Here is a 27,424-nt window from a genome sequence, read left to right on the forward strand (position 1 = left end):
AGGTGTGGCGAAAGATGTTGAATCCCCACCAGTGATTTAATTACCTGTCCAGTTGGCCTTCCTACATAGAATGCAGAGAGGGACACCATCCTGTCCTTTGTCTCAGCAAAGTTTCCATAGGAGGATCATAGGTAAAGGTAAAGGTACCCCTGCCCGTTTGGGCCAGTCTTGCCAGACTCTAGGGTTGTGTGCTCATCTCACTCTATAGGCTGGGAGCCAGCGCTGTCCGCAGACACTTCTGGGTCACGTGGCCAGCGTGACAAGCTGTATCTGGCGAGCCAGCGCAGCACACGGAATGCCGTTTACCTTCCCGCTGGTAAGCGGTCCCTATTTATCTACTTGCAACCGGGGGTGCTTTCGAACTGCTAGGTTGGCAGGCGCTGGGACCGAACGACGGGAGCTCACCCTGTCGCGGGGATTCAAACCGCCGACCATGCGATCGGCAAGTCCTAGGCGCTGAGGTTTTACCCACAGCGCCACCCGCGTCCCTAGGAGGATCATACCTGAGCACAAAGAAGTAATACTGAGTCAATCATTGGGTGTTTGCCACAGGGTCACATAACACTAGGGGACAATAACCCTTCATGGAATAGCCTCTCCTCTCCACCGAGAACTTTTTTGAAAAATAAATCTGAATGTTTGTTTTTGTGATCTGAAACGAAAGAGGAAAAAAGACCTTACCTTCAGAATAACTAAGTCCTTCTCTGTGACACGTAGCTTTGCCAACAGGGGATTTGCTAATGGCCAAGCTGTATTTTGAGCAGAGATTTATGATCACTTTCCCAGTCAATTAAAATTCCTGATATTGCTAAGGCAGAATTCAATCAAGGTTAATTGGGGCTTCTGAAAACAGCTTTTCCAGAGGGAAAAGACTCTGAGACTGTAGTTCCTGTGGGTGGGGGTCTGTCAGCTTTAAATAACTTTGAGAGCTGCATGTTGCTGGCACAAATAGAACCCTCCTTCAGCCTTAAGTGCCGGTTGTTTTTTGTTGCATGTCTTTCTATCATAATTTATCTTGTTGACTTTTTATATCTTCTTGTTGTTCTTTTTATATCTTCCTCCAGAAGGGAAGAAATAAAATAAAATACTAGACCCCAACTAAACATGGATTCTCTCTCCCTCCCTCCCTCCCTCCCTCAACAGAGTTCAGTGATTTGATGGGAAATAAATGGGTTCCAGGATTTGATATTTCAGCAACACTTATCCAGATAACTATGCTTTTATATTTTAAAAACAAAAACAAAAAGTTACAGTATTAAGGGGAGTGATTTGTATTTTTAATGACTGGTCAAGATTGTAGTGCTTTAAAAACCATAATGTGGAGAAAGGAAAGAGGAAATGCAAATGGCAAAAGCTATTAAAATGCAACTCAGGTTTGCTGCTCTTGCCTAAATTTTATTTTCTTGGTGTCAAGGACCACTGTGACAGTTTAGCAGCACACTTGATTGAGTTGCGAAAGCGCATGGGACTGTATCATGAAATGCCAAACGTTCACTCAGAGGGCAATCTCAGCGAGGGATGAAGGGCCATCAGTGTGGTTTGTTTTGTCAGAATTTTCAAGCCCCTGTTTACTGTATAGGGGCTAATAACCCAGTGCTATCAAGGAATTTAAAAAAATAATAATGAAGAAAAACAGTAAGAGAGGAAACTAAATGGTAACTGCTTGGCTTCAGTTTACTTCTCACACAAATAGCTGTATTGCAGGCTGATTTTTTAAAATTATTTTTAACAAAGTTACTGCTTACTGCAGCTTTCAAAGATAAATTATAATTTAGCTTTGCGGGCAAACTATGTGTGTGCTTTTATTTATTTTTTAAAGAGGTAAACACCAATATCGGAATCTAGACTTTGGTTGCAAGTGACAGAGTTTTTCTCTCTTTCTAAGAGGTAGATAAAAGTGATACTGTAAAGAAGATGGGGGGGGGGGATTTTACTGTTCAGAACTGGGTGTGTAATTAAATAATGGAAGTAGAAGGAGTCTCCGGTAATTAACTACTAATTAATTCTCTTGGAAAATAGTTACATTTATGAGAGACAAAGAAGTCAATGACTTTTTAAAGGAAGAATAGCTAGCCACTGACGTCCTGTATGAGGCATGGTGTGTGCTGGAAAGGGGAGGAATTCAATCTTCCCTTTAATTATGGGACATGTGCATTTATTTATTTTTTGCAGCATTTGAAATGCTTTGCCACAATATACATTGTTTGTGGCTGGAAAAGATTTTCATATGCATGCACGCCTACATGTAAAGGTTACCACATATAGCAGAGAGGCTAGAGAGAAAGATCAGAAGGCTACTCCACAGAAAACTGGAGCAGGACTTTTAGTGTGACTGCCCCTGTTCTGTGGAACAGCATTCCTGCTGAGATAGGGCAGGCACCCGGTACCTGCACTTTCTGGAAACAAATGAATACTTTTTCTTTGCTCCGACAAGCTTTCCCAGCTGGGAAAGGTCTGTGCCACGGGTGTCTCCTTTTATTGTTTTTCAATTAATCTGCTGTTATTTTTCTCTTCTGTTTTAAACTGCCTTTATTATACTGTGAGCATCGCCTGGAGACACCTACGTGGAAGGCAATTAATAAATAGCAATGAATAACAACAGCCAGCCAACCAGCCAAAAATAAATAAATAAAATGCTGGATTCACTCATTTGGATGCACTGACGGATGAAGAAAGGGTTTTTAAAGCTGCAGTTTCATACCCTGTTACCGGGGAGTGATTGCAACTGAATGCAGTGGGGCTCACTTTTGGTAAAAAATATGCATAATTTGCTCAGAAAATGGCAAAGTGGGTAGCTAATGCAGAAACAGTTCTGTATGGTTAAGGATGCTCCAGAATACACCTAGGGTGTAACAAATGTTGACTTGGCTTACTAGCCAGCCATTATTTGTGATTGCTGCCAGTCTCCCTGCCAGCACCCTCTGGCTTGGGAAAAGAGCTTTTGTGTGTGGGATATGGAGAAAATAAAAAACAGGAGCAGTCTCTACTGCTGCTTGGAAGGGACCTCTGCTGGTCCTTACCTCCTTAGAAAATATAGTGGAAATGAGACTTGTGGAGTAGGGATCTGTGGTGCCAAGGTGTCTTGCTCGGAGCAGTCGTCCCTAGTGAGCAGGCAAGTGGATTTGTGGTTGCCTGAATATATTTCTGATTTACTTTTTCATGGTTTTGCCCTTCCCCCAACGTTCAGGCTTTCGTGTATATTCTCATCTTCCATGGGAAGCTTAACAGCTTCTGAGCTTAAGTTGTCTTCTTTATGGGATAATAAAAAAGGTCTGTCTTGGTAAACCTGTCTGATTATGAAATATGAAGGAGGAGGACTTTGCTAGCAATGCATGGCGTCAGCCCTGCTAGAAGGGGCTATTGACTAGATAATTCTATACTGGAACTTGAAGTGCCTATCATAAAAACCAGGAAGCTCTGCTACAGTGTTTGCCTCTCCTTAGTTAAGCAGTCAAAAGCAAGAGTCAGCACTGTCAAAGCCCAAATTTTGAAACCCAGCTATGGAATACCTGGGAACAACAAGAATGGGACAATCTGGAACTGGAGAGAATTGTAAATATCCCTGCCCAGTGCTTTTTTTCAGGGGGGGTGCGCAGGGGTACTCATACCCCTAAAGATTTTGTGAATCCAATTTTGGCATCATTGAGGGGCAGTATTTCAATATGAGTAGGAAAATGAGAGTACCCCTAAACTTTTTTTAAAGAAAAAAGCACTGTCCCTGCCAACTTTTTATCTCTGACTAGCTATCTAGATTTCTTTAGGTGTAAGTAGCTCTATTGTGAAGTATCTTCAGACCAAGCAACAACCTTTGACTATATTTGTAGCATCCAAATTAGCTCCAACTTTATCTCCACTATGTGAACATGTGCAGTCATTCTGGGAGAGAGTCTTTGTGGAAATAAGCCTTCTCGGTAGTGGCACCCGTCCTGTGGAATGCCCTCCAACCAGATGTCAAAGAAATAAACAACAACCTGACTTTTAGAAGACATCTGAAGGCAGCCCTATTTAGGGAAGCTTTTAATATCTGACGAATTATTGTATTTCAATTTTTTGCTGGAAGCCACCCAGAGTAGCTGGGGAAACCCAGCCAGATGTGTGGGGTAGAAATAAATTATTATTATTATTATTATTATTATTATTATTATTATTATTATTCTCATCATCGTCATCACCACCACCACCATCATCATATTACAAATCAACATATACCAAGCAATCAAAATTTATTGAGAATATTGTACAATGTACAATACAAGGAACTTACTACTTTTCTTCTGGCAGTGGCATGGCTACCGATAGAGCAAAATTTGAAAGAACTTGACCATCTGCACATCACATGATGGTGACAGAATTCCTGGATAATTTATTTATCTGAAAAACTGAAAAAAGGGTACATGCTTTGAACAGCACACGTGACATGGATGACTTTATTGAAATATGGTACCCTTTCATAAGATTTCCCATTGAATGCTCTGATGACTGGCATCCACTCACAAACAAGACTTGATAAACTGATCATCTGGGACAGGAGCAGGGAGTAGGACTTCTGTGTTATATTTATAATATATTGGAAATCGATTAAAATAAGATTAAAAGATGTATTGGGCTGCCATACCTCTGAATCTTAGATAAGTCAATCGAAAAATTGCTTTTTTAGCTTTTTTGTAAAAGAAAGCTGAACAACTTCCGGCTTTTCCTAAAAAAAGCTCAACATCATAGCAAGCAGGGCTGGTCTTTGGATAACAAATACAAGAGAAAATGGAGAATATTCTGTTTTTAATGCAATCTGCTCTGTGTAAGAGTGCTGCACATCTAGACATGTTAAAAAGTTGTAAAGAGCACCAAGTTCATCCTCATCAGCGATGCATCCTTCCTTTTGCTCTTTGAAGGCTCCTCTAGTAAACAGCTCTTCAACAGGGTAACAAGCTAGGAAGGGTTTTCTCCATAGCAAAGCAATCTCCCACCTAGTGCATGGAGATGAGATATTGAGCCACTGTCATGGAAGGGCTGCTTGCTTGTGAAAGCACTGTATTGCATAATAGCTAAAATACACTTGTGGTACACTTCCGGTGGCTGTTAACAAGGTCTGTAAATCTACAAATTATTTCCAAGTTTCTTTTCAAGGCTTTATAAAGAAAGGCCACTAGATGGCACTAAATGCTTTTGCAAAACTCTTGCACAGATTTTTGTTTTTGTCTCTGAAGGTGCTTGTTGCTTTGAGATCTCTGAGAAAGACCTTGACTATAAATCCCACATGCACTAATGATTTCATAATACATCCTTCCGACTAGGATGTTGCATTTCTATCTTTCTTTCTAATCCTTTCAATAAGAAAACTTCACATGCAATAATGGAGGTTGTTCATTTCTGTCTTGTCTGCTGCCTATGTTAAATTTCCATTCAAAGAAGCGAAACCCTTAAGCGTCTCACGTGCACAGATTCAAATATCCATATGATGTCAATAGTGAGTTCCAGAAGAGGTGGCACAAGGGATTAAAAAGCACAAGCTGAAACCGTGGAGTTCTGGCTATGTGACATCCTTCTTCACACCAAAAACTGAAAATGAGTTGTTTGAAATGCACATTCACTGTGCTATCCTGCTACATAGTGCTGAGGTCAGTGAAAGGGTTTGTCCAAAGGCTGCTCCTGTTTGCGAGTACTTGCATGAGGAAATAAACACCAGATTCTGTCTTATGATTCGTCTGTAGAATACAGAAGGGTTTTTAGAAGTAGCATCGCTGAAAGAGAAGTTTCCTCTTCTTTCTGACATGTTGGTCCCCTGATAATAACACTAGAGAGAGAGACAGAGAGAGGAAGAGAGAGAGAGAATAGATGACAGTAATAGAGATAAGAGATGATTCTTTTGTAACATGTGGCTGGAAACCTGTCAGTGTATCCGGCTTCACTTTCTCTGACCTGTGTGTGGCTTTCACCTATGACAGCTGCAATAGAAGAAAGCTCAGTGAGTTCAGACTTGCTATATAGTAAGCATTAGAGAAACATAGAGGTATCCTGCATCGTATTCTTGACTCAGTAATAGTGGATTTGTTCTGCTTTAGCGTGTTCTGTCCTGTTCCCCACAGTGCTACCACGTTATTGCAATCCAGAGGGGATACAGTGAAACAAAAGCAGGGCAAAAATAAGCCAAAACATTACAGTTACAGGCAATGCTATTTTTCTAGAAAAAGAGGTACCAGAGCTCACTGTGAAGAGGTACCAGAGCACTCTTGTCCTCTTAGAATGGCAATGGTGCCCACCTGAGAGGTGCCGGTGTTGAACTCTGGTGAGGTCCTGTTGAAAAAAAGCCCTGTTTACAGGATATGCACTGTTTGGAAATGAAGAAGTGTGGCGGCCTCAAAACCTTTGCCGTTGCAAACAGTATTGAAAGCGCAAATGCGTGTGACCACCCTGATAGCATCCTGAGTACAATTCATGGTGCATATGTAATAAAAACGGCACCTGATGGGGCCTTTAGAGGGATGGGCATTCAGAATGCTCCACTCTTTCTGTGGGATGATGATAAAAGGAGCTCACTGTATGATGTTTGCTCCAGGGACCAGCCGCCCTTACTGTGATATTACACCAGTAACAACTTTGCATACAGGTTACAGTTCTTCACACGAAGGACATTTTAAAAATTAAACCTACCAGAAATGAATGAAGAGCATTTTGCACATGCTGTGTATTTCATATTCATTCCGGAAGTAACTTGCAGTTCTTTGGATTATCAAATTATGTTTTGATTAGATTTATATAAGTCACTGTTTTTTTAATAAAGGGAAAGATTAATTCCTGGATTGCCCTTTGCCTTCCTTCACACCTCCTGCAAAGTTCCTAGTATCCAAGGCTGTTGAATTTTAAGCCACAGTGCAGAGTCAATACACTTCTTATTTGCTGAGGGATATTAATTTGGTACTGGGACTATTTTCATGTTTTATTCCTCTCTTTTTTTTTGGAGAGCAGTTGGATTTATTTGGCTTGTCCTTTTAATGTATCAAAGTACCCATGTGTTAGAGGCCTATTTGTTAAAGGTAGAGATAATAAAAAAATGGAAATTTAAAAATATTTTAAAAATCCAAACCCCAAACAACAGGAAGAAGATTCCCCCCCCCCAAAAAAAAACAGCTCAACAACTCTGGGCCATTTTCCCCCTTTTTCTTAAATTGGAGTCCCGAGAATTAGGGGTCATCTTATACACGGGGGCGTGTTATACATGGAAAAAGATGGTACTTCCATACACACAGAGAGATAGATGATGATAGATAGATGATACAGTAGATATACCGTATTTTTCGCTCTATAACACGCACCCGATCATAACACGCACATAGTTTTTAGAGGAGGAAAACAAGGAAAAAAATATTCTAAACGAAACAGTGGATATATAATTTTTGTGGTTCATGCTGTGGCCACAGACATGTGATCTGACGGTGAGTTTGGGGTAGCCCAATGCAAAAATCCTGAGGATCCATGTGGATCCATGCTTTGTAACCACGTTTTTGCACCACTGCGGCCCCAGGCAACAGTGGGTGCGTGATTTTTTGGGTGCAAGATGTAGCCATGGACATGCTATGTGATCTGATGGTGAATTTGGGGTGACCCAGTGCAAAAATCCTGAGGATCCATGTGGATCCATGCTTTGTAACCACGTTTTAAGTGGGGAGGGAAGGAAAAGCACTCAAGGGACAAGGAGCACGCGTGGGGTGTGTGGAGAAGGATGCTGCTAATAATGTAGAAGAGGGGTATAAGGGGAGAAGGCTCCTCTCCTCTCCCACTTTGCTCCTTTAAAGCAAGCAGGCTTTCTGTCCCTCTCTCCTCCCCACTCAGCGGCTCTTCTCCCGCTTTGCTGTTTCAAAGCGAGCCACGGAGGAGGGAAGGAAGGGGAACCATGGATCCTCTGCTCACAACTGCAGCAGATCCCCCCCGCCATCCGTAGGCATTCGCTCCATAACACGCACAGACATTTCCCCTTACTTTCTAGGAGGAAAAAAGTGAGTGTTATGGTGCAAAAAATACGGTACTTACTGCCCATATATCATAAGCTCTCTGAGTGTGCCACAAACCCATTGAAAGTATAAAATAGATCTAAATGCGCTTAGGATCAGGGTATTAGTCACCGAGTCTAATGGTGAACCAGTGAGATGGAAGGGCATCCCATCATTTGCCCAATATATCCATAACTCACCAGCATTTGAAATCTGCTTGGCAGAACTGCCTGGTATCTCACCATTTCCAGTTTGCATGGCAAATATCCAGGACTAAAACTCTGCCCTGAGGTAGTTATTTAAAAGCCGTGCATTAATTTAAATTCAGAGGGCAACACCCGTCTACTTCAGAGTGCACACCTTTAATAAAATAGTGTTGACTTTCTACACCCTCACCTAACCTTCTCATTTTGAAATGAAATGCCACACTTTTATGCTCTTCCCCCTGCTATGTACTTTCATTTCACTTCATCGTATAATACTGACTCCAGGTTTCTCTTGAGCCTAGTATGTATTCTGTATATTTCTTTCAGCCTGGAGGAATCCTTAGAACTGAATTATTGCTTCTAATTTATTCCCTTTTTTATACATTCCCAGCCCATATTTTATTGACCCTTTCCAATATAATTGGTGATACTGTGCTTTGCGGAATAACACCCCCCCACGTTGCTGCAGGCCTTACAGTTTTTGTGTGACACCATCTTTGCTGCTACCTGATATTGCAACTGATGGATGCCTTAGCACCTTTCTGAATCTGACACACAATTTGTTCCCAAACTATACAGGATGTTCTGGTAAACAATTTCATTACTTTCCCCCGTTCTCTGCAGAGACAAACCGTTCTGTATAATGGAATTGGAGTTTGTGATGGAAGTTTGAAGAGCAGGAAGCTGAAGGCTATTTCTCCTCTAGATATGTGTAATCCCACCTTTTGGCCCCATAGTCAAATGTTGTTAATGATTACTTGTCAAAAGGGATTCAACAGGTGATGTCTTTGGCTGCTCTGGAGCAAGAGGGAAGAAAATTATGTCTGTGCAATTGTTTTATCTCATAAGTACAGTACTGCACTGAAGGATTTACGCCCCTCCTAATGATATGTTTCCAAGGCCAGCATGTTTATTAGGCAAATGGATGCAGCAGAAACACATTATTTCCAAAGCCATCATTCTTACAGGACTGGTTTGAGGGCACTCTGGGCAAGTCCCACCATGGTGGATCCCTCTGCAGAATGGCAAGGAGCTGCTACCACAAGATGTAGTGACAGCTAGTAAATCAGTCCACCAAGGCTGCATTCTGTGATTGGTATAATTCACATGACTGTCTGAGAGAGTGTGAGAACAGGGAGAAACATTCTTGTCTCTCCCTGCTGCGTATGTTCTTTGTAACTGTACTTTTGTTTTACAGTGCCTATCTGTTCTCGGAGCTGAAGAGACCGCTTGTCATTATGCTTTCTCTGTATATAATCTGTAAATAAAATGTAGAAGAGAACTACAGAGCCTCCTGCTTATTGCTATACGATGCCAGGAGATTAGTGTGCACAAATCATTATGATTTGTGTTGCTGGGGCATCTGGAATAGAAGGCAGTAGCTTTTCCAGAACCACACTCACCGGAGGATGCCCAGAGGAATGGGGGGAGGGGCTGCCGATACTCCAGGGCATTTTCCGACAGTGACAGACACCAGTTTGGATGGCTTTAAAAGAGGATTAGGCAAATTCATGAAGGATAAGGCTATCAATAGCCATGATGGCAATGTTCTGCCTGCTGTCAAGGCTGGAATCATGTGTAGGCCAGCAACAATGATGCTCCCACATCAAATGGGGGCGCCTTTTGCGTGGTCACAGGCAGCCCCCAGATCCCAGTGCGGCTCCTGATAGTTCGGGCTGGCTTCATCCTCCCCAGGCTGGATACCTGGAGGTCTCCGCCTACCTCAGCCAATCGCCTAATCCCGCCTGGGGAGGTGTTGCCAGGGGATTGGCCAGGTCAGGGGAGGGACTGTCCTGCCCACACAACAGAAGGTCAAGGCTGGAGTCATGTGTAGGCCAGCAACAAAACAATAAATCAACCAAGGGCAAATTTAAGGAAACAACCCACAGCTCTGGCCTCGTGGTCTCAGCAACTCTTCCTAGGAGGTCTTGCCTTGATGAAGCAGTTGTGAGGACTGAAAGTCTCTGCCTTCCCAGTGTCCAATTGGACTCCTCATCTCTGAGGTCTTTCCCATGCAGTTTCAGGCTGCGTCTGGGCACAGCCACCCTCTTCTCTGCCCCTTTCATTTCTTGGTGTGTTCTAGGAGACCAGGGGGGAGGAGAGCTGGTCGCAGCAGGAAGGGGAGACTCCCTGTCATCTGCTTCTGCCTTGGAGTCTGTACTGTGCTCTGTTGCAGCATCTTCCTGTTTACTAAACCCTGCCACCTCTTCTGCTTCTGACTACGCATCGTCATCCCACCACCAATCCCCTGGCTTCTTCCCCTGGGGGCTCTGGGCCAGTGCTCCCCACCACTCCTCTGCATCCAGCCAGTCCATGACATGTCCATTGTCAGAGACAACAGGCCTCTGAATCCTAGCTGATGGGAACCACAAGTAGAGAGAACGGTGCTGCATTCACTAGAGGCTTCCCATAGGCATTTGTCTGGCCATGGTGAGAACAGAATGCCAGACTACAAGGGCTTATCTTATGTTTCTTATGGTGGTGGTGGCAAAGTGAGAGGAAGCAAAGACAGGCAGTAATGTGCAGATGGTTTCTGCAGAGAGAAGCAGCGGGAGAGGCAGCTGCAGCCACTGCCTTCTTTCCCTAGAATGCCTCAAGGCCTTATGTCCTTGCACAGCACTTATTTTTGGAGCACAGAGCCATTAACAAAGAAAATGATGGGGGGGGGGGTTAAATTAAAAAATGATGCTCAGTAATGGGCCCTCTGGGACGCGGTTGGCGCTGTGGTCTAAACCACTGAGCCTCTTGGGCTTTCCAATCAGAAGGTCAGCAGTTTGAATCCCTGCGATGGGGTGAGCTCCCATTGCTCGGTCCCAGCTGTCAACCTAGCAGTTCGAAAGCACGTCAAAGTGCAAGTACCGCTCCAGCAGGAAGGTAAACGGCGTTTCCGTGCGCTGCTTTGGTTTCGCCAGAAGTGGTTTAGTCATGCTGGCCACATGACCTGGAAAAACTGTCTGTGGACAAATGTCGGCTCCCTTGGCCAGTAAAGTGAGATGAGCGCCGCAACCCCAGAGTCATTCGCGACTGGACTTAACTGTCAGGGGTCCTTTACCTTTACCTTTAATGGGCCCTTTAGGGTCTACAAGTGTTGACATTTGCCCAATCATGTCAGCTGGTGGTGACACCAAACATGGGGTGGCCTTTTGTTATGTTTTACTTAGAACAAACCCATTGAAATTAATGGATTGAATGTAGCCATGTTCATTAATTTCAGGGGCTCTACTCTCAATGACTTAGTTGAATAAAATCCTGCTGTCGTGTTGCATGTTGCTATTCCATTGGTTTTATGTCAGATTTAGTTGACACGATCCAGTAAAAACAACAGGATTTGTTATCATATGCAAAACCTTAAGGGGAGCTTCAAGCAATTGGCTGCTTATATGACACAGGTGTTTGGAAACTTTGTTTTTAGGTTTACATGTGTGAAGTGACTTCTGGGTTGCTTTTTCATAAGCCCCAGTATTTACCTCCTTTTCATACCCAATGAGAGCAAGGGAAATGCAAGACAGGATAGGGTTTTTGTACCTTTAATAGTTGTGTGGAAGAGGAAATCTCAGTCGGTTTAGTTAGCATGATATGCTGTAGAGGCTGCAATTCCTGTCTTTACAGAACTATAAAAGGCGTAGGAATCCTGTTTTCTACCTGGCACCCAATATACAATACCATTAAAGTAAAATAGATACCCCCAAACCTTCAGAATACTACATGCAAGTTCAGTAAACTAATTATTTGAATAAGTCACTAAATGGGCATTTTCTGGACAAATATTTTATATTTATAGATAGAGCAGAATTCTAAATTCTCCCTGTTTTTTCTTAAGTCAGATTCTCCACCCATTCTACTGTGGATTTATGAAAGAAAGATGATGATATACCAAATTTCATTTAAATGTCTTTCATTCCATTATGGATCTCTCTATCTGTATTGTTTCTGTCTAAGGGAATACAATTAAATATCCTGATCCTGTTTCACAGTGATGAAGGCACAATATCTAGTGGCAGGTGAGATGCTATTAACGAGACTGCTGCTTCCACATTTCCATTCTGCTTATTTTACTCTGCTCACGAATCCAAGGTCAAGTGCTGAAGCACAGAATTCAGTCTATTTCATGCTGTTACAGGCTATTGCCCTTTCTTGAACGGGATTGAGGGAAGTCACAAGGTAGGTCATGAGATGGAAGATCTTTTGCAGGGAATAACCCATTCAAATATGTGAATAAACTTAAGTAGCTCGGTTTCCCGCGTGGCTAGTTGCTTAACCTTTCCAGCTCTACAATAAGTTGCTTGTAGGTATCTTCAAAAGGCAAACGTTATTACCGGACCTTAGAAAGAGCGACAGAAACTGTCACCTTTTTTCTAAGTGCCCTGACCTGAGGCTACTAAGATGCTAGCATAGGCTTTCTAAGTTTCTGGACATAAAATAGCAAGTTGATGATCAGGAATAAGTTCCGTTCAGTTTGTGTTTAAAGAGGAACTTTTAAAATTTTCACTTTCGAAAACAATGCACGAACCAATACACAGCCATCCTTTGAAATTCGCACTTCCCAGAATTTCGCAGTGCCATTCTCCAGCCAAGGAATGCATACAAAAAGATAAAACTGCATATATAAGGGAGAATAACATACAAAAATACATTAGTTTATTAAGGGTTCTGAGAATTGTTAGGAGGCCCCTATTCCCCTCCCATAACTGCCATTGATAGGGTGGTTTAACAGTCAATCCAACATCCCAGGGAACTCTCACAATTGTAGTCTTCTGAGGAGAATTGGGGTCTCCTAACAATTCTCAGAACCCTTAACAAAATACAGCTCCCATAATTCTTGGTGGTGGTGGGGAAACCACAACTGTTTATAATGGTATCATAGTGCTTTAAATGTGTGATGTGAATGCGGTAATAAAGGGTTCCCTCTTTTTTTGCTGTATTCCTAGTCATGAGGAAACAGATGTGAATACAATACCCTTTGGAAAGGAAGCAGTTAAAGAGATTAAACTGATTCCTAGATAGCAGACCACAGAGAAGTCAACAACTAGAGCAACTTTTTCAGTTCATACTGAGCCAGGAAAACTACGGAGCAGCTTGTGCAGTGGAGCACATATACCTAGGGAAATCAGAAAGTTGCTCCCTTGTGTTGAAAATGAATACATTTCCTGAACTCTGAAAAAGCAGAACAGAAACTGAACAGAGAAAACATGGGAGGAAGATCTTTTGAGTAGAGCCACGTCGATGCCCTGGAAAAAGCGATGTTGTTTCTCCATAGATGACCAGTGTGGAAGTAGCCTCAGTCTATGCAATACAGCAAGCTCAATTTGTGTTACGGAAGGCCACAGCCATGGAGCAGCCATTTGATTGATGTGGCAAGGGACCAGATTGATTTTCAGCTGCTATGGCATTGGCAATTCCCCGACCATGTCAGCTGACTGCTTTGTTGCACAGTGAGCTGTAATGTGGTATGAACTGACAGTATGATCTACTCTCTGTTGTAAAAAGAGTCCATAATGGAGAACCAGAATCTCTGAATAGGGGAACCTCTTTCATAGCTGAGGTGTAATGGTGGAGGCAGGGACTGCGCATGTGGTGCCATGGATGCATATCATGTGCCCACAAAGGCCTTCCTTGGCTTTGGTCAGGGTGTTAGACTGGAACTGATGAGATCCTGGTTCAGATCGCTACTTAGCTCTCTGGATAAATATAGGCAGTGCCTCTCAGTCTAGGTTCCCTTACACAATTATTATGAGATCATAGGGGGAGAGGGAAGAGCTCACCTGTATCTTTCTTGTAGAGTTCCTTTGAGGAAAAGTGGGATAAAAATGCTCATTGAACATGCTCAGTTACACACCTGCATCTTCTAGTGACTTGGATATCTCTGCAGTTGGGAGAGTGCCAGATTTTTTCCCTTTCCCTTTTAATTTCCATTTTTGAAAAGCAGATATATTAACAGAACTGGGCTTATGCCTCTATGTAGTCTCACAAGGATCCACTTTTCAAACAAATTGCCGCCACAGTCTTTAACCTGTGACAAAGAACTGTCTCCAATTTCCTGCCTGTATAAAAGACTGTACAGTAATTGAAATCCTTAAACCTGCCCTCTGGTGTTGTGGTTCCAGATGTAATACCCAAATGGATACTTTTAATTAACAGCGAACATTTCAACTTGTAGAATTGAACCGCACAGATAGATGGGGTTGGCTTGCCCTTTAGACACAGGCTCTGTTCGGTACAGCTCCATTATCTACTCAGTCAATCGCATCTTAGCACAATGAAGTGTTTAGTCTATTGCTCTAGAATTCCTTCTGTAATTATTTTACAGTGTAACCTTGTTGACTCGATTAGTTCTTTGACTAATAAAACAAAGAGAGTAGCGGGGAAGACCTGTGGAAGGGAATCAGGCTGTCTCGCAAGAAGGTGGCAAAGGCTGTGAAAAGGGCACAAGTTTGCAGTTGGTAGGGTAGATCCACACTCATACCCAAAGGCCCAACCCACTCGTGCTCTTTTTGAAGGAAATGTATCTGCCAGGGAGAGTGGGCTGTGGCAACACCAACTTGAACAATTGCAGGTAGTATGCCATAGGTAAAAAGGTAAAGGACCCCTGGACAGTTAAGTCCAGTCAAAGGTGACTATGGGGTTGTGGCACTCATTTCGCTTTCAGGCCAAGGGAGCCAGTGTTTGTCCACAGGCAGCTTTCTGGGTCATGTGCCCAGCATGACTAAACTACTTCTGGCGTAATGGAACACCGTGACGGAAACCAGAGTGCTCGGAAATGCTACACTCATGGCTCGCAGAACATGCCAAAAAGACTCTTTTAAAGCAATAATGTAGAAAAGCCTTCAGTTTCTCTTTCTTGGTCCTAGGAATCATCGTGCTGTGTGATAATTGCATAGTAGCTTCTGTGTGCTGGTTGGCCAAGAAGTGCCACTTCAAGCACAATAAGAAGATAATCAATCATGTTGCTAGCTTTTTGTCTCTGCAAAGGTATTTAGATTTCAGCCAGCTGGTTAACGGCCTTAGGGCCATCTGCTTGAATGAAACAAAATGTTCCCCCCTCCATAAACAAAAAGGGAGTATATTTGACTTGTGTGATAATTTGGGTGGTGGTGATGATTAAATTTGGCCTCTTAGGCTCCAGCCGAAATTCAATTCAGATGACTGGTTATCTTTTCGTAGGCTGTGGAATAACCTCATTTGCTGTCATCACTAATGTTCCCAGTGTTTATTGTCCTTTCACATGAACAAAGCACAGAATGCCTGGCTTTAGGCAGTTGAATCATGGTGAGAAAACGGTGCTGAGGTTCAAAGCACAGAAGCGACCCTGATGATGTTATTTCAGCCAAGAAATTATGTGCAGATCTTGCACATTTCTCTGGGGCATCCTGATATCATTACTCCCACAATGCAGCATTTCTGTTGAGGAGGAGGTATTATATTCTCACAGTGCTCAAATCACAATATTCTGTGTTGTGAATAGGGATGTAAGGAGGCAGCTATTTCTATCCTGTTCTGCATTTGTCACATTCAGTGCTGTTTCCATTGTGCTACAGTTCAGCTCCTGCTAAAGCCTATGTTATTCATCTCACTCTTTGCAGTGGCAGGAGCTAATGTAATTTGTTACATCATTAACTTTAAAGCATTTTAATGGAGGGGAAATGTCAAAAAATAATGCAATTGTGGTTTGAGGACCCGACCCCCGCAATGTGAAATAAATACGCAAGGACATGTGATATAAGGTTAATGGGCAAGAAAAGGCCACAACTTTATTGATTACAGCAAGTGAAAAGGCATTGGCTTAGGCATTGGATTATGTCAGCTGACTCCACCCACTCGGAGAGGGGTGAGTCTAAAACAGGGGGGGTTATTCACCAGTAGGTGGAGCCTGTTGATGCTAATCCAACTATAAGCTCTCCCCTGATGTGACCGAGGGTCGTGCCATGGCCTCCCGCCACGCAGGCATCGGACAGAATACACAACCGCCAGATTCCTTAAACGGAATACCCAAAAATTGAAGGCATAGGTGATGGCCACACCTAGCCCTTCGGCACACCACAGCACATTATTCCAATGCCTAACCTACCCACCAATACCACAAAAGTTGTGCCGATTGCTGCGAGGTAGGCGAAAAAACCAAAAAGCCTAATGCCAAATGGAAAAATTCCTACCAGGCCCCCTGGACAACCAGGGCGACCAACCTAAGGTCCATAGCAAGGCCAAAAGAAGACTGAGACCCTGAGCTCAAAGGGAGTGGAGGGTGGGTGACTCGCGACGAGACGACGGAGAAGAATGAGGCCGAGGAAAGGCTGGCGCCGCAGCAAAAGGCTGCTGTAAACGCCCCCTCGGAGGCACCTGGTTGGGTACCTGCCGAGGGGCATGGGCGCCAGCCAGGTGAGAGGAGGAGGCAGGGGGCTAACGCCCCCTGCTAGGGGCGGAGCTCGGGCTCCCGCCCACAACCACTCCCCTCTCTTCCAGGGAGGAGAGTCTTTATGTAACCTTCTAGGACTTAAAAAGCCACAGTAGCATGGTTTCTGTTCCTGACCTCAGGCAAACATGCAAAGTGTGGCAGTTTCCATACCCATTTCAATTTCCAGTGGAATTTGTCAACATCCCATAGTGTGAAATGGTGATTTTCTGGCTCTGCTCCCAGTGAGAATGTCCACTTCATGTGCTGCATAGAATGTGATTTTTTTGGAGTGTTGTGGACATGTATCAGACAATACATCGACATCGACAGCAAATACATTTCAAATGTTCACATACCTTACATCAGCCCTATAATAGCATTATTCATCAATTCATTGATTTTAACCTTTTTTTTAAAAAAAAAAATTCACCCCTGACTTTCCACCAAATCTGGCCTTCATGATTTGAATACCAAAAAGAAATGTAATTCCTTTCCCTGTGCCATTTTACAAACTTTTTTTTTTTTGGAAAAAAATATCTTACTAAACTTTTTATGGCAGCTGAATGCTTCCTTGAAGTACCACTTTAGTCCTGTATCCACAAAAGTGATGGACAGCAGCTATTACAGATGACTTGATAAGTCATTTCATTCACCCAGTGATAAATGACTGCTGCATCCCCATTTAGCACCCTAATCCCAGATGAGCCCCACAGCTCCTCAGATGGGCTTCTAGAACATGTGCCCAGAGTCAAAGCCAGAGAATAAAGTCATAATGAAACAAAGTTGGTGATCACCGCTGTTCCTAGATGCTTCTTAATCTTGCACAGCTTTGATATTAATCTCTTTTTGTAGGTTAGCAAGTAATATTCTGAGTTTATTGACCAGCAGTCTATCCTCCCTTTTATGCTGCTTTGGAGCCCAGTTCACATTTTCTTTTTGTCTGTTTTCTGACAGGCGGCATTGGACTAAGAATGACGGATGTCACTGTTTCCACATCTGAGGAAAACCCTAAGATTCAATCTCAAGATTGTCATGATGAGACAGGATAAATTTCCTGCCTTCACCTCATCACAATTTGCAGTACCAAAGTGAATCAATTCCATACCATGTGGTGCTCTAGTTGCAGCCTTTGTCGCTGGAACTAGATCACATCACAAAGAAAATGATACAGATTATATCAAACGTCCCGCTAAGCCGGTAAGGCTAAGACCATGATTACACGCTGTGTTTACATTAATATGTCAGAATGGGGAAAAAGACGTTTTCCAGAGGGAAGCAGTTAAACCTAAATTCCTTTGCAACACCTTTTAAATATTCAGGATTAGGACCATTCTCTTAATGGGCAAAACTGTGGGGTTTTCAGCTTTTGCCTGTGCCAGATCAAACAATTATTAATCCAGTTAATATTCAAAACTTATTGCAGAGTTTACACTTACCCGTCTTACTTCAGAGACAGCAAAGGCTGACAAAATGCCTTTGTAAGTAGGTAGGGTGGTAGCGTCAATATCTGCCATCTCCAAGTAGGACTGGGAATGTCACCTGTTTAAAATCCTGGAGAGTTACTAGCAGTCAATGTAGACAAGACTGAGCTAGCTGGACCAATGGTCTGATCTGGAATAAGGCAGCTTCTTGAGTTCCTAAGTGCAATTGACCCTGTCTACTCTGTTGCCTTTCGGAATGAATTCTAGTCTGAATTTGCTGAGTTGTGAAGGTTTGCACCGCTCCTAGTGTTTGATTCACGTCATCATTTTGCCTTCAGATTTTGCAAATGATTCAAATGTTGCACTAACCACTTTTAGGCTGTTGAACTGTATGATGTGTCAAATGCAACAGCTGCCCCTGTGTAGCACTTTTCAGCAATCTTTCCCTGTGTGTTTGATCGCCCTTAACAGAAAAGATGGGAGAATGGGGAAACAGAGAGTGAAAAACCACATTGGTTAACATGCTGTGTGTGTGTGTGGCTCGATTTGCTGATATTCAGATTATTTGTTTAGTTTAGGTCAGAAGGACTGATAAACATGAACGCAGTGACTTTGAAGTATGTACAGATCCTTTTCGGGGCAAAGTAAAAAATGTGCCTCCTCAGTCTACTGATTTTAGTTTTTAATCTATTTTTCCCAGGCAAGGAAACAAAATAACTGATAGAAAAGCAATGCATTGTTCTCTTAATGCATGTAGGTTAATACAACTGTGGCCATAAACACAGGATGTCGTTCTTGTATTATAGGCCATTTTGCCTTATTGTCAACAGCTGTTTTAGTGGCTATTTGGAATGGGCTTCTAAATGGATTGGAAAGAGTTGATCATGTACAATCCGAGAGCAGAGTGTATCTTCAGATATGTTTACTGTAGGGGCTGTGTGATCTTGCTTAATTGCAGGACATGATTACTTCTTCAGTAAGGACTCTCCTCCTGCAAGAGAGGGGAGTGGTTGTGGGCGGGAGCTGGTCTCCGCCTCAAGCCGGGGGCGTTTTGCCCCCTGCCTCCCACTCACCTGGCTGGCGCCCACGCCCACAGCGAGGCACCCAACCAGGTGCCTTCGAAGGGGCGTGTACAGCAGCCTAAATTGCTGCGGCGCCAGCCTCCCAGCCTCACTCTTCGTCGTCCCGTCGCGAGTCACCCACCCTCCACTCCCTTAGAGCTCAGGGTCTCAGTCTTCTTTTGGCCTTGCTATGGACCTTAGGTTGGTCGCCCTGGTTGTCCAGGGGGCCTGGTAGGAATTTTTCCATTTGGCATTAGGCTTTTTGGTTTTTTCGCCTACCTCGTAGCAATCGTCACAACTTTCGTGGTATTGGTGGGTAGGTTAGGCATTGGAATAATGTGTTGTGGTGTCGAAGGGCTAGGTGTGGCCATCGCCTACGCCTTCAATTTTTGGGTATTCCGTTAAAGGAATCTGGCGGTCGTGTACTCTGTCCGATGCCTGCGTGGTGGGAGGCCATGGCACGACACTCGGTGACATCAGGGGAGAGCTTATAGTTGGATTAGCATCAACAGGCTCCACCTACTGGTGAATAACCCCCCCTGTTTTAGACTCACCCCTCTCCGAGTGGGTGGAGTCAGCTGACATAATCCAATGCCTAAGCCAATACCTTTTCACTTGCTGTAATCAATAAAGTTGTGGCCTTTTCTTGCCCATTAACCTTATATCACGTGTCCTTGTGTTTTCATTCCACTATGTGGGGATCGGGTCCTCGAACCACAACAAATAACACAACAAATAACACAAGTGTTATTAAAACCCTGCTAACGTTTTCATCTGCTTACAGTGGTCTCCTAAATAAATTATAATTTTTTCACATTCTTTCTCGAAGTTTTTGTCTTATTGGTTCCTGAGCTTTCCGGTCAGTTTTGCCATTTCAGCATAGTCTATCAGTTTAGTTTTCCATTCCTCTCTTTTAGGGACTTTGTCTTCTTTCATATTAGGAAACATTTGTGACGAAGAGAGGCTGTAATACTCCAGGGATAGCCAATGTAATGCTTTCCAGAAGTTCCTGGACTGCAGTTCTCATCATGCCTGGTTATTAGACATGCTAGTTGGGGATTGATGGGAATTGCAGTCCAATAACTTCTGGAGAGTGGCACTTCGATTCCCTCAGCAGTCTTTTAAAAGACGCAAAGAAGATGGCAGAGAGGGAGGAGGGAAGATGAAGACCAGCGGGTCTGGATTCAGGCTTGGAGGAGAACCTGGGGAAGTTGCCTTCAGTAGCTGCTCCAGTAGCAAACCACTGCCAGCTAGCAGTTGTTGTTGCTGTGCAGGCTCCTGTTCCAACAGAATGGTTCTGGCTATTACACATGCACCGAGCACTTATTGTATTTACCCTTTTTTCCAAGGCACTCAAGGTGGTGTATATGGTTCTCCTCCTCTGCAATTAATCCCCACAACAGCCCTGTGAAGTAGTGAGTGGCCCAAGACCACCCAGTGGGCTTCATGGCCACGTGGGAAGTTGAATCCTAGTCTTCCAGGTCACTCAGACCACTATACCACACTGGATCTCTTGGTGCAGCCACTAACTAGCAGATGAGTTGCACCAGCCACAACGACAGCTCTGCATTGGCCCCACCCTGCTGGGTGCTGGGCCTGGCAACTGAAAATAAAGGCAGAAAGATGTTGAAATTCCAAACTTATTTGCATTCTGGGAAGCACTTGGTAGGCATTTTGTTCTGATGCCATCGCCCTGGGGAGGTCACTAGGACTAGAGCGCCACAAATGGGAAGTAATTCTCACACTTGAGATTATAACCAGCCCAACATAAATTATCCGGTTCTATCTGGGGAGCGGTTCATGACCAACAAAGCATGCATGGTTATCAATAAGCATTTGTGTAATTGTTATTTATGTAGCACCTCCAAATGTGCTGCTCCTTGTGGGAACCGCAAAAAGTGGCAAGGCTAGCCTTCGCTGGAATTTCTTTTGCTATAATGATTACAGTCTTATTACGGGACTCATGGTAATGAATTTTCACGGAAACGCTTCAGATTATTTCCAGCAAAGCACTTAGGGATATTCACTCATTCAAATTGCCTGATTGGCTAGATACATCTAACCTTTTGCATTCTGAATAGGCAGTGGGCCTCCTGTGTAGGAATAGACCTGCATAACAATGAGCCGCAGCACTGTAATTGGGCAATAGGAGCTGTTGTTTAGTAGTGACTCTGTGCATGATGCCATTACAAATTTCTTCAAGGGATGTGCTCATCTGAACTGGAGTTATGGGGAGCACACCAAACTCTAGATAGCGTTTTCCCTATTAAGGGGAAACATTTCTCCCAAGATAGATGATTTGCATTTTGAGGACTTCTACAAATATAACCAGCACAGGTGCTGCAATTCAATGCTGGGAGGGTAGGAAGTTAAAATGTTTAGTGTTAGCCGGGCTGAGGTTTGCAGGAAAGTTAGGAAACTTAGGAACTTAGAAACTTCAGGCACCCTCCAAATTGGTACAATCTACTAAAAAATTCTGCCTTCCCTCTCCAGGATAAACTATGCATGGGATAATAATAATAATAATAATAATAATAATAATAATAATAATTTGTTTATACCCCGTGCATTGCAGCTGCCAACAGATTAAAAACAGAATAAAACATCACACATTCAAAACTTCCCTAAATGTTACTGTGTATTGTTGCTGCATTCGTTGCTGGTCTCCTCCTATGTCCTACAAGCACAGTAATTGGGTCACATTCAGGAGAGAGAGCGCGGATAGGATCCCAGGGCTGAAAGTAGTAGGAGCTACATTGAATAATTGTCTTGCAGCTTTCAAGGGTTTCCTTTGCCCTTAATTATTTATTTAACAGGATTTATCATCCATAAACCACAGCCTCTAAGTCGTTTATATATAATATAGCAGTTTACATAGAATAGTCTCCTCTAGATGTAGACTGGGCACATGGACTTGTTTTTTCATTTATTGAGGGCCATTTATTCCCTCTGGAGTAATCTGTCAGGGGTCACATGCCAATAGTGGGTGTGGCTACTGCATGAGTAGATGGAGTTTGCAGGATTGCATAGCTTCCCCTCACTCTCCTTGCCTGGTCTCTCTGCTTCCTGCCCTCCCTTGATCTCTCAGCCCATTTCCACCTTCTTCCAATCCCTGCCTCCATCTACTGTCCTTCCATTACTCTGTCTCCTTCTGTTCTGACCATTTCTGTTTTCCTCCTCCCACATTCCTTTCAGAGCAGAAGAAAAGCCCTGCTAGATCAGACGACCAGTCAATCCATCTCAGCATATTGATTCCCACATTGGCCAACTGGGTTCCCTTAGGAATCCCACAGGCAAGAAGGCAACAGCCCTCCTCCCAGCAACTTCAGAGATCCTGAAGGCTCCATATAATCTAAAAGCCATTGGTAGATCTATCCTCCAGGGATCTGTCTCAATCTCTTTTTAAAGCTAACTGAGTGAGTGGTCAACACCATATCTTGTGGGAGTGAATGTTTAAAAAACCAATTATTCATTGTATGTGAAGAACTGCTTTGGTCTTTTAAATAGCATGTTGCAGATGCAAGCTAGTTGAGTGCTGGAAAAAGGGCAGGCAGCACTTTTTGTTTATGGTATGAGTCCATAATAAAGTCCTTATGAATATGAAGCCGCAATTTGTTGCTTCTTTCTCTGTTAGGTCGTAGGCGTTTTGAATATTCATATCTAAAGAGTAGGATAATAGAGGGTGTTCACTCCTGCACAATGCAACTTATAATTAGGATTTTTGAAGTCTGAGAAAATACTCGCTTCTCTGGAAAAAAAACCACACAAATAGGCTGCCATCATTTTTTTTCTGGATGGCTGAGATATTTAACCAGACAATAGCATCTGTTTTTTTATCCTTCTAAACAAAATTAGTTAGGAAAACTAATTTGTTGTTTTTATATAATAGTGGTAATTCATCTGCCATGATTGAAATGATCACATATGCAGCAGGGGGGAAAAACAACCCCTAATTTTATGTTGAGTAAATGGTTCTTTTATGTTCTGTTAGCGGCAATAGATGACACAAAGATAGGATACAAAAGGGAAGTCGGGCTTGAGGCTCTTATCAAAAAAGGTGTTTTGTGATGGATTAATGGAATATCATAAATTATCAGATAATAAGTGTGATAATTGTTCTTATTTATCACAAGGCTAACTCAGACGATTCGCCTGTCATACTTTCATTCAAGCCATCCCTGAGGATCCAACACGCAACAAATGCAGTCAAAAGGTCATTTCAACAATCTTTAGGCATAATAGCTGACTGATTATCTTCTAATTGAAAAATGTAAACTAGAGGCACGTGAGGTAATGGAAGTGACCCTTCCATTTGAGATACAGTGTAGGGAGACATCATGTGTCCTTTATCTTCCAGCAGAGAACAACATGAGTTTCCATAATATCAAAGTCTCTTGAGTTATTTTTTTTAAAAAAACCTTATACTACTTGAGTTTTGTTCTCAGCACATAGGGAACAGTATTAAAAAGAAAAGAAAAGAAGCAGTAGCCCACTTTTGTTTAGTTTTGTCATTGCCTAGGCTGAAGGACAGAGACAATTTTGGCCCAGAACATCATCTAATGAAGGGAAGGACTCCACTGCAGATATGTCTCTCTATGTGGAATGGCTTGGTGATGTCTGCCATACATCAATACTAGACAATTGTGGCTTTCCTTAGGTTGATTTCCATATTCTCCAGGAGGCATGAGCAGTATGGTATATAAGAATATGAAAAAAGCCCTGCTGGATCACACCAAAGACCCATGTAGCTCAGCTTTCAGTTCCCACAGTGGCTAACTAAATCTTAACATCTTCCATTACTTCCTGAAGTGTTTGCCAATTTCTGAAGGCAAACTCTGTTCCACTTTGCGTGTGGCAATGATGTCATGGTCTGCAGGGCATGGGGGTATGTGCCAGGAGTGACACAGCTACATGCAGTGACTGCAAGTGACTTGAATTCAAAGAGTTTTGCCAGGTGTTTAAAAAATGGCAGCTGTAAGCTACATCTAAATTGACACATATATAATAAATGGTTTGTGGCTGATCTATATACTGCATTCTGGGCCAAATTGGGTGTGCCCATCTTTATTAAACGCACATACTTTTCTGTTCAGTTACACAGTGGGATGGGGAGATATTAACTTCTTATACTTTTAAATTTTTATATAATGATATATATTAACCTCTCTTTTCTGCTAATTGAAAACACTTTTAGATGTCTGTTTGCCGTTCATAGAAGCCCATCAGTGTGAGCTAACACACTCACTTCAAGCAAATGCTATAGAAGCTCTGAACATAGCAGAATGTGCTTCATATAAGAAAGCTTAGAATATGGTGCCTGATTCATAAATCAAAATATAGATTTAAGTGATATGTTCAGTGCTAATGTCAGATTTTAGCCTTCTCGAGGCTGGATGAGCTATTTATATTTAGTACACTTCTGCATACACTCTTTTGAAGTTTTGAATATATTATTTTCTTATTATGATTATTTATTCAATTTAATAGTGCATCCAGGCTAAAATCTGACATTAACTGGCATCATGTGATTGGACATTAGAAGGGTTATTTATTGGGACAGAGAGATTATTGTAGCTGTTGTTAAAGTTGCAAAACAACAAAGCATGGAACGGAGCAATGGAGATATTTTCGGAACAACAATGGAATATCAGCTTCTCCCAAGGCATGATGGATAACAGCAACAACTGTGGGAAAGAAAGACATAACATCTTACAAGGACAGGAAGAAGCATCACAGACAAAATAAATGCCACACACAGGAAGAACAAGGATATAGTTTGACTTCTTCACTTGTAGTTTTATAAATCATTTAATGTGCCAACACGAATATAAGTTATTAATATTGCAGTTGTTGTGTAAGGGATTATGATGATGACCTGAATGCAATAGAAATTTATAAGATTTTGGAACGCAGAAATAAAGCAAATAACTAAGCCATCATTTCTAGCATGTGGGGGCCACCTTATCTAAATTGTATAATTTGGAATTTGAATGATTGGTATTAATAATTGTATTATAAATTGGTATTGCTATAATGAGGTCATTATTGGATTGTAATTGAAAACTAATACATATTATTATCAAAAAGGCAAGATTTGTCCATTGGCTGTGGAATTCTGTCTAGACGAGGGATAGGGTATGTGGCCCTCCAGATGTTCTTGGACTACAACTCGTATAACCCCTGCTGGCTCGGGCTTAAGGGAGTTGGCAGTCCATTAACATCTGGAGGGTCACAGGTTCCTCACCCCTGGTCTAGACCCCCAGATTGCAAGATAATGTTAATGACAATGTGGCATACTCCATATTGCATATTTCCATATCTGAGGTGGGGAGCTGTCCCCTTCAACATCCACAATAATTTTTGTCAGTCAGAATTGTTGTGCATATTTAATGTTCACAAGTTCACAAGTTGACCAAATATCATTTCTTTTCAGACTCTGTATTGGAATGTCATTTATACAAACCCATGTAGAGACCTACAGGCAGTGACTGTTTTGGGTGTGCCTGATATGTGTGTGACTGCGCAGAACCTAGAAGTGACCCGAAAACATCACAAAAAGTCACAAAAAGGGGCTGAATGGGCCGGGGCAGAACAGGGTGTTTTCAGGCTTTTTCAATGGTATTTCAAATATATGCCTGGTGCCTTGGAACATAACTCCTGTGTAAATTGGGAGTTGCCTGTACGTGGTCTCCAAGCTGTGTATTAAGAGCAAACCAACCCTGAAGGACCCAGGACTTCTATGACAGTCTTTTTGACCTTGTGGTGGTCGGAATAACAGTTAGGTCCCCCCCCCCGCTTGAATATGATGTTTCTTCTTAGAGAAATATTTGAAGTCTATGGATTTGGTTAGCATGTGAAATATAGTCGGAGTCGAGTGTGGCTTTCATGCTCTTTATTCAGCCCAGAGTACTGAGGAGTGGAAGTTCCCCCAAAATGTCTGCTTTATATACATTATTTACATAATGGGTCCCACATGATTGGCTAATTCTGGGATTCTCCTGTAGGCCAATCAGGTTGTGGATTCACTTCCACCTAGAGCTGGATTGGGTGGCTCCTGCGGACCAATCAGACTGCTGCATTCTGAATCCTATTGTTCTAGGACCAATCAGACTGCTGCATTCTGAATCCTATTGTTCTAGGACCAATCAGCCTGCCGCATTTTGGATCCTATTCAACTCAGTACATAACACACGTGCAAAAAATGTAAATAAATAAATGAGAAGGAAGGCAGAGAAAAAGAAAGAGAAATAAGAAACAAGTGACCTGACCAACTTCAGCCTAAGCACATTTATAGGTTTCAGCTTCAGTATTTTTTTATTTTATTTTACTCAAAGCACTCTCAATCTTTCATCAAAGAGATTTCCAGGACCCTCCCAATGGGTTAACACAGATATTGCTCTTCTCTCTCTCTCTCTCTCTCTCTCTCTCTCTCTCTCTCTCTCTCTTTTCTTTTGCCGAGCCAGCTCTTGTGTTACTCTTCCTTTAAATCTTTTATCCTCAGGTTGCTACTATAGGCAGTATGGATTACATAGTGGTGGCTCCAGATATTCCACAAAGTCCCTGCTTGTTCTCACCCTGCAGTGCTTACAGTCTGAAAAAAATGATGTGATGAAAGAAATTTGAAAGGCACTGTTAGGCATTCCTCAGGCAGGCTTGCCACATCCCTCCCTTTTTCTTTCTTTCTTTCTCTTTCTCTTGCAGCTTATTGCTTTCTGAATGTTTCTTTTGACTGGCCATCAATCATATATTTGAAACTTCCAAGGGGTCCCAGAAATATCTGTTCCGTATGATAAAAGTTACCCATAGCAAAAACTAGACAGGGAAAGAAAAGTCCTTTGGACTTCAGCTTAAACAAAATGCTTTGTTCCAGCTTGGTTCCCCCCCCACACTTTTTCTCCTTTTTTCGCCTGCTTGTCTTTCATTTTCAGAAAGATTCTCCCTCAGCAGGGCCCTGATGGTTAGCCTACGACAGACCTCTCATGTGTGCTTAAACTGCAGTCAGAGCAAGTAAAGAGTTGGGTTTGAAGACACATCCTAACATACAAAGAAACTGAATGAAATGGAAGAGATTCAGAAAGTAGGATGCTGCTGTAGGATTTTATTCTATCTTTGACACACACACACACAGCCCTCTAACTTTCTTGTGATTAAAAAGGTCACTTTCTGAAGTCCAGGAAGTTTAATAAAAATGGGGGCTTATGACACAGTACCTTCAGCCTTGTAGGGTGAACTTTTCAAAGTTAGAGAAGGCTAGCGAACTTTAAGAAATACAGCCAGCAGGGTTTGGTTCTTGTGCATTTATTCAGCCATAGTTACTAGTTTAGTCTTTAGATGCTATTTAATGTATTGCTTTATCCTTTCA

The 27,424-nt window shown here is 42.5% G+C and overlaps 1 protein-coding gene across 1 annotated transcript in view; it reads left to right on the forward strand.

Moving 5' to 3' along the window:
• The window catches only part of NDUFC1 (NADH:ubiquinone oxidoreductase subunit C1), a 255,356-nt gene that overhangs the window by 121,562 nt on the left and 106,370 nt on the right, over window positions 1-27,424 (forward strand). The gene's annotated exons all lie outside the window — the stretch shown is intronic.

Source organism: Podarcis raffonei, chromosome 9 (assembly GCF_027172205.1).
Source record: "Podarcis raffonei isolate rPodRaf1 chromosome 9, rPodRaf1.pri, whole genome shotgun sequence".
Lineage (NCBI taxonomy): Eukaryota > Metazoa > Chordata > Lepidosauria > Squamata > Lacertidae > Podarcis > Podarcis raffonei.